Source organism: Heterocephalus glaber, unplaced genomic scaffold, assembly GCF_053883595.1.
Source record: "Heterocephalus glaber isolate CG9 unplaced genomic scaffold, H.glaber_assembly_v1.0 deba00001606, whole genome shotgun sequence".
In the NCBI taxonomy this organism is placed as follows: Eukaryota; Metazoa; Chordata; class Mammalia; order Rodentia; family Bathyergidae; genus Heterocephalus; species Heterocephalus glaber.
The window spans coordinates 34,261,903-34,274,378 of record NW_028258377.1 but is presented as its reverse complement, the minus strand read 5'-3'; the positions used below and the strand labels follow the sequence as shown (position 1 = coordinate 34,274,378).

The 12,476-nt window shown below is 45.3% G+C and overlaps 1 protein-coding gene across 6 annotated transcripts in view; it reads left to right on the top strand.

The window, feature by feature from the left end:
- The window catches only part of Galnt10 (polypeptide N-acetylgalactosaminyltransferase 10), a 325,204-nt gene that overhangs the window by 141,994 nt on the left and 170,734 nt on the right, over nucleotides 1-12,476 (top strand). The window contains exon 2 of one of the 6 annotated variants that reach the window (XM_087194547.1): nucleotides 7,874-7,979. The exons of the other annotated variants lie outside the window; for them this stretch is intronic. The gene's annotated coding sequence lies outside the window, so the exon portion shown is untranslated. The remainder of the gene's footprint in view (nucleotides 1-7,873; nucleotides 7,980-12,476) is intronic. 6 annotated transcript variants of the gene reach the window in all.

Genomic DNA, 12,476 nt, shown 5'->3' with positions numbered 1-12,476 from the left:
CCTGAAGACAGCGAACCTGCCACTGTCCTGCAGTTTCCGTATGGCCCTTAGTGTCTGCAACCTTGGCCTCCTCAGTCCCCAAGCAACCGCTGATCTGCTTCCTGTCTCTATGGATTGTTTGCATTTTCTGGAATTTTATACAAACAGAACCATACAGTATATACTATTTTTTAAAATTTGACTTCTTCCAGTGAACGTGATTATTTTTGAGACCCATTCTTCTTGTAGCATGTGCGGAGTTTATTCCTTGTATCAGTAGAGTACATTCCTTTGCATTTACAGTGATACTTCAGTTGTCCAGCTTGTCCACGCTTGAACTTGCCACTACTCGGACAGCAAAGTTTGAAAAAAATCTGCACCATGTTGGTAACTTTGCTCGAAAGTCAAACCGAAAATCTGATTTGAAAAAACCTGCACAGGCTGAGAGTGAGTCACACGTTGCATCTCACCTTGGACACAAAGGGTGACGCTTCGGTCTAAAGCGCTGCTCTCACCCACCCAACTTACAGTACTCACGCTAGGGCATTACAGCATTCAGCACTGTGCTTTTTGTGTGTGTGTGCTTTATTTGCATAAAATATCATAACCATGGCTCCAAAGAAAGTTAGTGATACCGGCAGTAAAGCTAAGAGGAAAACTGTGAGAACCACGATAGAGTTAAAGAAAGAAATCACTGTGAAATTTGTTAAAGTCCTGAAAAAATGAATTTATAAGTGTAATTTTGGGGCTTCAGAACCAATTATTTGTTTTTCCATTATTTCTTATGGGAAAAGTACGTTCAGTTCTTAAACTTTTCAGTTTTCAAACACAAATTTGGGACAAATTGAGTTGAACAACTGAGGTTTCCCTGTAATATATTATCACAGTTTGGGTATCCATTTACCTGTTTATGGATATTAGGGTTGTTTCCAGTGTGGGGCTATTACAAAGTTTCTGTAAACATTCATGTACAAGTCTGTATGAACATAAGCTTTCATTTCTTGTGGAATTACTAGATTGTAGTTTAGATGTATATTTGACAGCATTGGTACCATTTTCCATTCTTAATAGCTGTGTATGAGAGGATTTCAGTTTCTCCATATCTTCCTCAACACTTAGTATGATCAGTCTTTTTAACTTTAGCCATTCTAATAAATGCAGAGTGGTATTTCATTGTCATTTTAATTTGTACTCATATTTCTCTAATAACCAATGATGTTGAACATCAGTCACTTCATGAACTTATTACTCTTTGTATATTTTTTTTGTGATGTTATCTATTCACATCAGTCTTAGCAATGAGGAAAACATCTTTTGCCTATTTAAAAAAAATTGGGCTTTTCAGTTTCTCATTATTAAATATTTTCATGTCAGTGAGGATTGTGCTAAGTTGCCCAGGCTGGGCTCAAACTTGAGCATTCCTCCTGCTTCAGTCTCCCAGAGTCCTGGAATCACAGGTGTATGCCTCTATGCCCTGCTCATTATTGAATATGGAGTGTTCTTTATATTCTAGACAAAAGTTCTCTATCAGATATATGCTTTTCAGTGTTTTTGCTCAGTCCATGGGTTATCATGTTATTTTCTTACCCATGTCTTCTGAAGAATAAGAAATTAGTTTACTTACGTATTTTGAGATACTGGGCATTGAACCCACTGAAATCCCTAGCCCTTTCAGAGACTTATTTTGAAACACAACTTTGCTAAATTGCCTGGGCTGAACTCAGACTTGAGCGATCCTCCTAACTCAGCCTCCTAAGTAGCTGGGATTGCAGGCGTGAGTCACTGTGCCTAGCAGAAGTTTTAAATTTTGATGCAATTGGACCATGCTTTTGGTGCTGAATCTGAGAAATTTTTCCCTAACCCAAAGTCACAAAGTTTTTTTAATATTTCATCCTAGTCATCTTGTAATTTTAGATTTTGTTTAGAATTATGTTTCATCTTAAGTTTTGTATGTGATGTAAAAGTCTTTTCTAAATTTTAATGTCTAATTGTTCCTTAGCAGTAGTTGAATAGACTCTCATTTCTCTACTAATTGCCTTTGCACCTTTGTCAAAAGTCAGTTGCCATATTTTCTGATATCTGTAGTTTGGGCCCACTGTTGTGTTTTATTGATTATTTGTTTTGCTTTTCTTTTTTTCCCATTTTCTTCCACACTCTACCTCCAGCTCCCAATACTAGGGATTGAGCCCCAGGGCACTCTGCCACGTAGCTCTGAGCTAAATCCCCAGCACTTTTTAAAGAATATTTTGAGACAAGGATTCACTGAGCTGTCCAGGCTGGGCCCAAATTTGCCATCATCCTACCTTAGCCCCCCCAGAAGCTGACACTGTAGGTGTGTACCACCACGTCATATATATCACAGGGTCTTGATTTTATAATATGATTTGAAATCAGGTATTAGTTACGCAAGTTTGCTCTTTTCTGCAGTTGTTTTGGCTATTGTAGGCCTTCCGCATTTCCATATAAATTTTTGTTTGTCAATTTTTTAAAGAAGACTTTGCTATAATTTTTATAAATTTATTTATTTTTATTAGAGTTACATTGAATCCATGAGTTAATACTTAGTGTTTTGATCAATGTATGTTGTATATCTTCATTGGTTTAATCTTTATTAATCATTTTATGCTGTGGTAGTTACATATTTTTATCTTTATCCCTAGAATTTTGTATTTTTGATGCTCTTATAAATGGTATTTTTTAATTGCTCAGTGCTAATAAATTAAAGTACAATTGTTTTCTATACTGATTTTCTCCAGTAATTTTTTTTTTTTTTTGTACCAGAGATCGAACTCAAGACCTTGGGCTTGTGAGGCAGGCACGGTGCCACTGAGCTAAATCCCAGGCCCTTCTCCAGTAATCTTATTAAACTCACTTATAAAATTCTAGTGATTTGTTTGTAGAGTTTGTCAGATTTTCTACACAAGGAGTCGTATTATCTGCAAATATGAACAGTTTTGCTTATTTCTTTCCAATCTAGATGCCTTTGTTTTCTTTCTCATGCCTTATTGCTCTGGTAAGAATCTCTAGTGCACTGTTGAGAAGTGGTTAAGAGTGGATCTTCTCACCTTTTTTCTGATCTTAGAGGGGAAATACATAGTCTTAAATGATGAAATTAAGTATTATGTTAATTCTAGGATTTTTGTGAATGTTCTTTATTAGATTCACGAAGTCTTTCTAGTTTTAGTTTACTGACAGGTTTAATCAGAAATAGATGTTAGATTTTGTCAAATGCTTTTTCTGCATTTATTGAGATAATTATGTGATATTTCTCTTTGAATTTGTAGATGTAGTAGATTGCATTGATTGGCTGATGCAAAACCAACCTTTTAGGATGAACTCTACTAGTCATTATTTATTATCCTTTTTTATTTATGGTTAGAGTTCATCTGCTAAAATTTTATTTAGAATTTTTGCATCTGTCTATACTTTTTCTTTCTCTTTTCATGTCTTTGGCCTAGTATTAGTGTTTTGTTTTTGTTTTTTATTCTACTTTCAGACTCTGCACTGTTGCCTCTCGTCAGTTCAGTGAGTTTCCCAGGCATTATTTCCTCAAACACTTCCTTGGACACAATTTGGCTTTCCTTTAGCTCCAGAACTTGAGACATTTTTCAAACCTTTACCCTTTATTTTCCATGGTTCTTAACTTCTTTCATCTTTTCCTTTTTTTCTCTCAGTGCCACATTCTGAATCATTACCTCTGAATTTTCTTCCAGTGAATCAGTTTTTATTAGAACTCGGTTTAGATACTGTGCTATTTATCGATGTAGGTTGTTGATTTTTGTTTTGACTTGTTCTGACGGAATTTCATGTTACAGTTCTAGAGGGGACTTTGATCTTTTTCAAATCTGTTTGGTCTTTGTAGTTTCTTGTTCTCATACATTCTGTGTCTGGTAATTAAATGTCCAAAGGTCTTTTTTGTGTGTACATGGTTGGTGGGGGGGATCTAGTTTTATTGTCTTTCCCCTGTGTTTTTTTCTGGTATTTCATTTCTTTCTTTCTTTCTTTCTTTTTTTGGGGGGGGGGGTATTTCATTTCTTTATAGAATCAATGATCGGAAAATATGGCAGATATTTAAATTTTAAAAATTCATTACAGTAAAAGGCACTTTGCCATTAACCCCTCTCAAAAAAATCCCGCTCACTTTGAGTACACTTCCCTCCATTCTTGCCGCTCCCTGAAGCAGTTCTGGAAGTCCTCTTTTGTCAGGCTCCTTATGAAATATCAAAAATACAGTGACTGCTACATCCTGTGGAAAGGCAGCCTCATAAAAATATTACAGTGTGTCCTCATTAACCAGATCTGGCACCATGCAACTTCTGGCTGTTCCCCAAAGTGAAAATGACTGAAAAATAAACATTTTGAAACTATTCAGAACATGGAGTCTGCCACAAAATGCAACTAAAAACACAAAAGAGGACTTCCATGCTGCGCCTCAGGAAGTGGCAAGAACGGTGAGATAAGTGTGTTCAACGTGAGAGGAGTGTTTTGAGGGGATTAATGGCAATGTGTCTTTTATTGTAATAATTTTTTTAAAATTTAAACACTATTTTTGGTCCTACTGCATATGTTTTATATGTGTTTATTTGCCTCCTTTTCTGCTGACCTCCTTCTTTTTCCCTCTTCCTTTCTTTCCTTCCTTCCTTTTTGTTTGTTTATTTTTTGAGATCTGGTCTCACTGTGTTGTTTAGACTGGTCTTAGACTCCTGGGTGAGAGAAATGAAATGAGCCGAAATGCAAACACCCAAAGCAGGACTTTTATTAAGGGACAGAGCTGCTGGGCTGTCTGGGGCTGGCTAGGTGAGGTTTATCAGGCCTGGGGGAGTGTGGTGGTGGCAGATGATTGGCTACGACTGGGGGGCGAGGTGGGAAAAAGCAGGTCTTTGTTCTCTCTGGAGTAACTGTTTCCTGTAGGCAGGGCCATTTTATCTAGCAGAGAGCTCTATCACTGGGTTCAAGTGATTCTCCTGCCTCAGCCTCCCAGCTATGCATACCACAGTGCCTGGCTTGCCACCTCTTCTTTTCTTTTTCTCTTTCACTCTACTGTGAACTTCTATTTTTAGACCTTTTCTGTGAGAGTGATCTGGGGGTTGGCCGAAGGTAGGTTCCTCCCAGAGATACTACCATTTCTTCTTCCCCTGCCTAGTACAATCTCCTTGTTTTCAGTTTGAAGTGTTTCAGACTTCCCAGATTATCTGACCGTGGACCAAAAACCTATATGAGAGTCAGATTATAGAAACATTCTCAGGAGAGATTCTCTCCTACCCATTTAGTCATTGTCAGAATGTGAGCTGGTCAGGTGGGTTTATTTCTGTCCATTCTTACATCTGGGGGTAGGGAGTACACTGTCTATGGATAGGGGTCTGGAGGGGACTTGTGTCGAGTGCCCACCTCATCTGCGCTCTGGTCTCTGTCCTCTGTGGCCTGCATTCTAAGAGGTCATAGCAGTCAGCACTCTTGTTGACTTGGCTTAGCAAAAGCCCTCAAAGCAAAAACTGATTTTGTTTCTCCCAATACTGCCTCCAGTTTCCTAGTTTCATTTGGTTTTTGCTTTCTGATTATTTCTTCTTTCCTTGCAAGTTTGCCTATGCATTTGCAAATATGCTATTTTGGTTTTGTTCTTGCTTTTCATTCTGCTTTCTTGGTTGTCTTCTGCCCGTGGTTTGGTCAAGGTATCCAGTCTGCCAGGGAAATGGAAGCTGGCTCTCAGGCTTTTGTGTTGTTGTAGCTAGAAATTGTTTCTTCTCTGCCATCCCAGGACTATTTGTACTCTTACTGGTTTGTTTCCATTTCCCTGGGTGAGCATGGGAGAGCAGCCGGAAGGTGCTTACCTTCCTGCGTTGGTGTTCCGTGCACCGTGGCCCAGACCACCTGTGTGAGCAGTGGGTGAGCCCCGTGCTTTACATTTTTCCCTTTCCCTAAAGCATCTGTGCCAGTCCAGGTAAGCTTCTGAGTGTAATTAAGTTTCCCCCAATGTGCCACATCGAGAATCAACTCCTTACTGTGTAGTCTCAAACTATTCTCTGCCTCTCCTTTAGAGTATTTATCACAGCTAAAACAGTGTGATTATTTGCATGGCTATTGGATTTAAAACCTGTCTCTTCTGCTAAGAATGTGAGTTCCATGTGATGAGGGCTGGGACCATGTTACTCTCCCTGCTGTCTCTATTTTCTGGCACAGTGCCTGGTATATAAAGAGTGTTCTATAACCAAATAAATGGATGAATGAACTTGTGGATGCAGAATGGCAGCATCTGTCCCCATACACTGGAGACAGAATTGGGTGATAACAGAGCTAAATTTAGCAGCCACCCTTGGGGCCCGCACTCTGTGTCAGTCCCCATGCCAGGCACAATTGGAGGGTACAGTTGGTGGTCAGAACGAAGCATTAATACCACCCTCAAGGAGCCCTCAGTCCAGTGGAGGGAGGCAGTGTTGGTATCACTGGAATTTCCAAACTCAAACAGCCAGTTCCTCATCTTTGTTAAGGGTGTAACCTCACCACCGGTGAACTGCCTGGGGCCTAAATACTAAGCCCATGTTCCAGTGTCTCAGAAGCAGCCCCAGATGGGACCTTGAGCTGCAGTCCCTGCCTGATCTCAGGTGTCCCTTGAGTTCACTTCACTGTCAAGGGCTTCTCGGAGCCCAGGAGTTTACCCAGTTGTTTGAGGACAACTTGGTTAAAATAAAACTGTCGTTCTCCCCATTCTTGGAGTTTATTAGTTAGGGGCCATGGAGGTGAGGGAAAGCCCACAGATGCCCTCAGTGGACACAAATGGATGACTTGAGGGCCCGTAGCGCAGGGCACCAGTGAGAGAAGCCTGCCCCTTGGTGCACAGCCGGACTTCCGGGGCCCCAGATCTGCACCCTCCACTTGCTGAGACATAACAGGCAAGTGGGTCTCGGTTTTCTACTCCGGCCTGTAAACCTCTTTTGCATGGGGCTGCCCAGATTCCTGAGCCCTCGCTGAGCCTCTGGGGAGGCAGGGCAGGGGTAGCTAGATGTGCCCTCCGCCAGCCTTTCCTCCTCTGAGCTTCCTCTATGCTGCTGCTCGCACCTTGTGGCTAAGTGACTGGACCTGATCCACATTGCACTTCTTACTGTCTCCGGAGAGCAGAGCAGTCCTGGGGTCTGGCCTAGCCCAGGAGGAAAAGGGGCAGCATTTGATGGATACAAGAGGTCTAGCTCATCTGACGAACCTTTTGTGCATGTTTTAGGACATGGCCTGGGACACTCAGGCAGGCAGCGCCTGCAGCTTCTAGAGCCTGCTGCTAATTGGCTCTGTGAGCCGAGGCTGCCTGGCCTCTGGTTAGAGGAGGGGAGGGGCTGCTGGTGGGATTCCAGCTTCTGGCCTCAGACTCCTTCCAGTTGTCGAGATTTTCACTGGCCCAAAGCAAAATGAAAGAGAAAATAAGAAAGTAAGGAGTTTTAGAAAAGCTGGCATTTGCTGATGCGGAGGGACGTTTCCAACTTGGAGCGCTCTGTCCTTAGCTTATGAAGTGGCGGGAAGAGCGGCAGGTGGGCTGACTGACTTCTGGCCGGCTTGACTAGTTACTGAATGGACCACAAAGCCAATGGTGCTCTCTCCTAAACCCCTTTTGGAGGAACACCTTTTCATGTCACTGAATTTGGGAGTCAGAGCTGCAGCCGCGTTTCAAAGGTGACTTTGAAATCGAACAGCCTCGGCTCTTCTGATGTGTGGGCTGTGGGGAGAGCAGGGGATTCTTTCCTTGTCTTCTTATTAGCTGCAGAGTTTGGATTTTGATGAGTTTCTGCCGTACTGTGCGCGTGAATGTGTCAGATGAGAGTGAGCCTGTTCTCCTGGAGAGAGTGGGGCTGCCTCTGTGGGATCGTGTTTGGGACCATTGCCTGGAGCTGTGTGTGTTTCCGCCTCACAGGTGGCAGGAGCCTCGTTGCCAGTGGGCTCCGCTGTTGACTCTGGATCCAGGGAGGCCTCCGAAGCTCGCATGCTGCTTGCCTTTGCCGAGAGCTCTAGAAACCCAGGTCTGTGTATCCATCAGCTTTTCTGCACAGGATCCTGGGTGCATCATCTGGCTGTGGATTCGCTTCACCCCAGGAACCTGTGAACTTTCAGTTCCCTTGCTGCGTGTCAATTCAGAGAGATGCTGCAGGTGTAGGTGATTCTGCCTGCTGGGAGGGAGAGGCAGGAGCTCTAGACAGCACAGTGGCCTGTGAGAATCTTTAAGGCAGTGGGAAGAAACTGAAGGAAAAATATTTTAAGCAGATTTTGTTATAGAAAGTGAGTTAAAAAGGGTGAATTCAAAACCTACCTCTCAGCACTGCGTGACTCTAGATAAGCCACTTAACCTCTCTGAGTCTCTTGTTTTTGTTTTGCTCCTTAGTGGAAATAGAAGGCTGTTATCTGTCTTGCTTTTATTTGATTATTGAAAGGTCCTTTGGCCATTGTACATAACTTCGCTAATGTAAATTAGATACTGTGGGCTTGGACAGTGGTTGAATGCAAATAAACTGACTGGCTTGCTCGATACACCTAGTGCTCCTCCCTGCTGTGTGCAGGCACAGTTCCGGTAATGGTGAGAACCCCGTACCCACCACCGGAACCTTGCATTCCAGTGGGTGAACTGGGCCGTGCAGAAGCAAACAAATAAAAATGACAGGGGTTGTGAGTGCAGTGAAGGAAAGAAGCACACCCATGTGAGAGAGCCCAGAGGGCTCTGGAGACAGTGTAGGGTTGGAGGGCATCCTTCCTCCCTTTCTGAAGGCTCAAGTCTGCTGAAACACACAGACAGTGACTTAATGGGAGAAAAGGGGCCTGTACATGTAGACTCACAGGGGAGAGGGAGGTGGGGGTGGGCGATTTAAGGGGGTGGGCGCTCACCCATTTTTAGAGGAAACAAACGGGTCCAGGAACACAATAGCATGAGACAGAGGTCCTTGGCCCAGGGAGGCAGCGACAGGTTCTGGGACAGTGAGGTCTTCACCGTGCACTGGGAACAAAGACCATCTTATTTTAGGGAGGAAGGAAGGCTCTGCCAGCCTTAGGTAATCCAGGCTGTCCTCAGAAGAGATGAAAATCGGTCTGGGAGCAGTGACAGCTCTGAGTGTGCAGTGGTTCACTTTTCGTAGACAACGAGGTGGGGCGAAGGCACCAGAGCCAACTGGATTTCTTTGGGAAGAATTTTCTTCAGCCAGGTAAGGGCCTCAGGCACAGCCCTCCTCGTGTTGCAGGGTGGGGGGACCAGGGCAGGTTAGAGAGGCCTTGGTCCTGAGGCAGCTTCTGAGGCTCTCCAGCCTCCCATCGTTCAAAGTGCCAAACTTGAGGCATCGCTTTCTGAGCCCCAACAGTGTATATGATGATCAGGTTGTGACCCGAATGAAGCCTGGAAGAAGCCAGGAGCAGTGTCCAGGCAGGAGGAATGACGAGTACAGGGCCCCTGAGGCTGCAAGGAGCGGCTTGCCAGAGACTAGAAAGGGGTGCAATGTGCCTGGGGCCCAGCAACGTGGAGTAGACGTCTGATTGTCTGCAGAAGGTACAGAGCAGCTTCACGTTCTTTTTATCTATTTCTTCCTTCCTATTTTTCAGATTCAGTTGTCTTGGGCGATAAAGTTAATTTACAGGTCTGTTCTGGATATTAAAACCATTCTTCAAAATACCTTTAGGGGCTTGGGATGTGGGTCAGTGGCAGAGCGCTGGCCTAGCGTGTGCATGCACGCGTAAATAAATAACGCATCTTTGGTGGAGAAGGGAGAACAGTGTGGAGTGATTATGGGGTTAGGTCCCCTCGGTGCATGCCCACTCGGCCACTGAGGAGCTCCCTGACCTTGGACAAGTTAACTCAGCCTTTCCAAGCTTCAGTGTCCTCTTCGAAAATTTGAAGATCATTATCCCCGAGCTTTGTCCTACCGGGGATTGTTAGGAAAATAAAAACACTTGAAGGAAATTATAAATATGAAAATGCTTGGAATGTGTAAGGGGCATTTTTAATGAGAAAAACGTCTTGATTCCAGTGCTTTGCATGCCAGGCTTGTTTGGCTGTCGGTAACTGGATGCTCTCAGACAAGGTTCCCGTGGTTGGGTTGAAGCAGTGTTAGCTTTCGGTGGGAAGGCTGTTCTAGGGCTTGTCCTTCAGATGCAGCAGAAATGGTATTACAAGGAAATAAATGAATAATGAATGAAGGGCTCTGAACTCAGGCTGCTCCTGCAAGATTTCTGTGTACAGGAAGATCAGCAAAAAAGACACAGTCTCATTGTGCTGGCTCTGCAGGAGAAGGGGCTTTGTGCTAGCAACTGTGTCCTGGGCCCGGGCTCTGACTTCTGAAACTGAGGCCTCGTCGGGTCACCCAGCAGATTGGCCATGACCCTAGGGTGAGACTGTGGCTCCTCAGAGTGCCAGCCCAGTGGTCCTTGCACCCCGGCCCTCCCTGCCTTTGATATTGTGAGACATTCAGTAACATGCACTTGTGGAGTGCTTTTCATGCTCAGGCCGTGCTCCAAGGAGCAGGGTAGACATGGCGCTGCCTGGTGGCACAGGCAGCCCAGCTGGGGGGCCAACCATTACCAAGGAAGCTATAGAAGTGCCTAGGTGGGACAGGCAGAGGATGCAAGGGATAGGAGCTATGGCAGGTACTAAACCCAGGGTTTTGTTTGATATTTGCTCTGAGCGGGCAGGGAAAGCTTCCTGGGAGAAGTGGTATTTGAGCAAATATCTGAAAGGTGAGTGAGCCAGGTTGGGGCGTGGGATGAGGAGCAGGTTCTGGGCAGAGCGTCATGCAGAGGTTGGGCTTGTCTGATTGGCTCGGCCCTGAGGGGCTGAGCCTCGAGGTGGGGGCCGGAGAGGGCTGAGGGCCTTGAGGATGTCATGGCTCAGGGTGAGAGCTTCAATGATAGTATCCTTATGTCCTTGGGAAGCCATTGAGGGTTTTAAGCAGCAGAGGCCATGGTCAGGTTTGCATTCTTCGGGGGGCAGGGTGGGGCGGGTGCTGCTGCAGCTGCTGTGTGGAGATGGGCCATAGGGGACAGGGTGCCAGCAGGGCAGCCGTCTGTGAGGCCAGGAAGCCTAGCAGGGGACAGTGGAGAGCAGTAAGCAAGTCAGAAGGCGCTCAAGGCTTAGACCACACAAGACTTGTGGTGACTAGCTTCTTGTGCAGTTTACGGCTTTTTCATTTTTTTTTTTCATTACTGGGGATTGAACCCAGGGCCTCTGTACTGAGCTACATCCCTGGCCCTTTTTTGTTTTGAGACAGGCTCTTGCTAAGTTGCCCAGGTTTGGTTTGAACTTTCAACCCTCTTTCTTCCGCCTTCCTTCGTGCTGGGTTTACTCTTCTCATGATTCGATCAGACGTCCTGAGCTAAGGTGGTGACCAGTGCCACACTGACTGTGAGGCTGAGATTCCTGCCCTCCCAAGAGGGTGGTAGGGGCCCTCCTAGTATGTTCTGTGCTTATATGTTCTCTTAACACTGCTAAAAGAGTGATTTCTCCAGAGGTTGATCATCATCTCTCTCCACCGTGACTTCCCCTCTTCTCTGGTGGGGAGTTGAGTTGGGAGCACATCTGTCAGCATTCACAGATACACTGCACACACCTTCATTCTGGGTATCTGTGAAGAGCCTTTCCCTACCCCCAGGGCCCAGGGCATGAACAGCGGTTCCCACAAAGCCTGATCCAGCCACAGTGCCGTGATTTTTGCTGCCTGCATCCCTGGTGCCTGTCAGCAGTGGCAGGAACCGCCGCTTAGCTCCAGGTGAAGAGAAGCCTGGCGATGCTGTAAGAGCTGCCTGCAGAAATCCGGAGGGCTGGCATGGACATTGTCAAGCATGCGCTTCTCTGTCGCTAGTATATAACTTAGGCACAAACATGGTAGTGTTTCCTGTGTACCCAGCATTGTGCTGAGCATGTTACATAGTGAATGTCCTTGATCCTCAGAAACAAGTTCATGAAATAGTATTGCCTCCAGCCTGTATGTGGGAACAGTGAGGTAACCAGTGCTGGTCAGTAAGTGGGGCCGAAATGTACCGAGTGTGGCGTCAGAATCAGGGCGCTGGGCCCTGTGCCTGGGTTAATGCTCTCCTGTTGCCTTCTGAAGTTTTATTTTTTTTCTGAGACACTGTAATCCAGGCTGGTCTTGAACTCCTTCTGTAGGCCAAGCCGGCCTTAAACTCACAATCCTCCTGCTTCAGCCTCCTGAGTGCTGGGATTACAGTGTGCACCACCACACCCAGCTCTGGAAGTCCTTAGTAACTGTGAAATGAGGGACCCTGCCTTTTCATTTCGTACTGGGCCCCAATATATGTAGTCAGTCTGGATCAGGGTCCATACTCTGAACTGCTCACTACATTGTCTAACAGTAGAACAGGGTACAAGCTGCCGCTCTAGGTAGTGAGTTCCCCACCCTTGGAGACATTCGGGGTGGAGCTGGACCCTTCAGCAGAAATGCATTAGCACTGGAGGACGTCTAAGTGGCAAATGGGGAGAAGCTGGATTAGCATCTGAGATCCTCTGAACTCGGAGATTCTAGGAC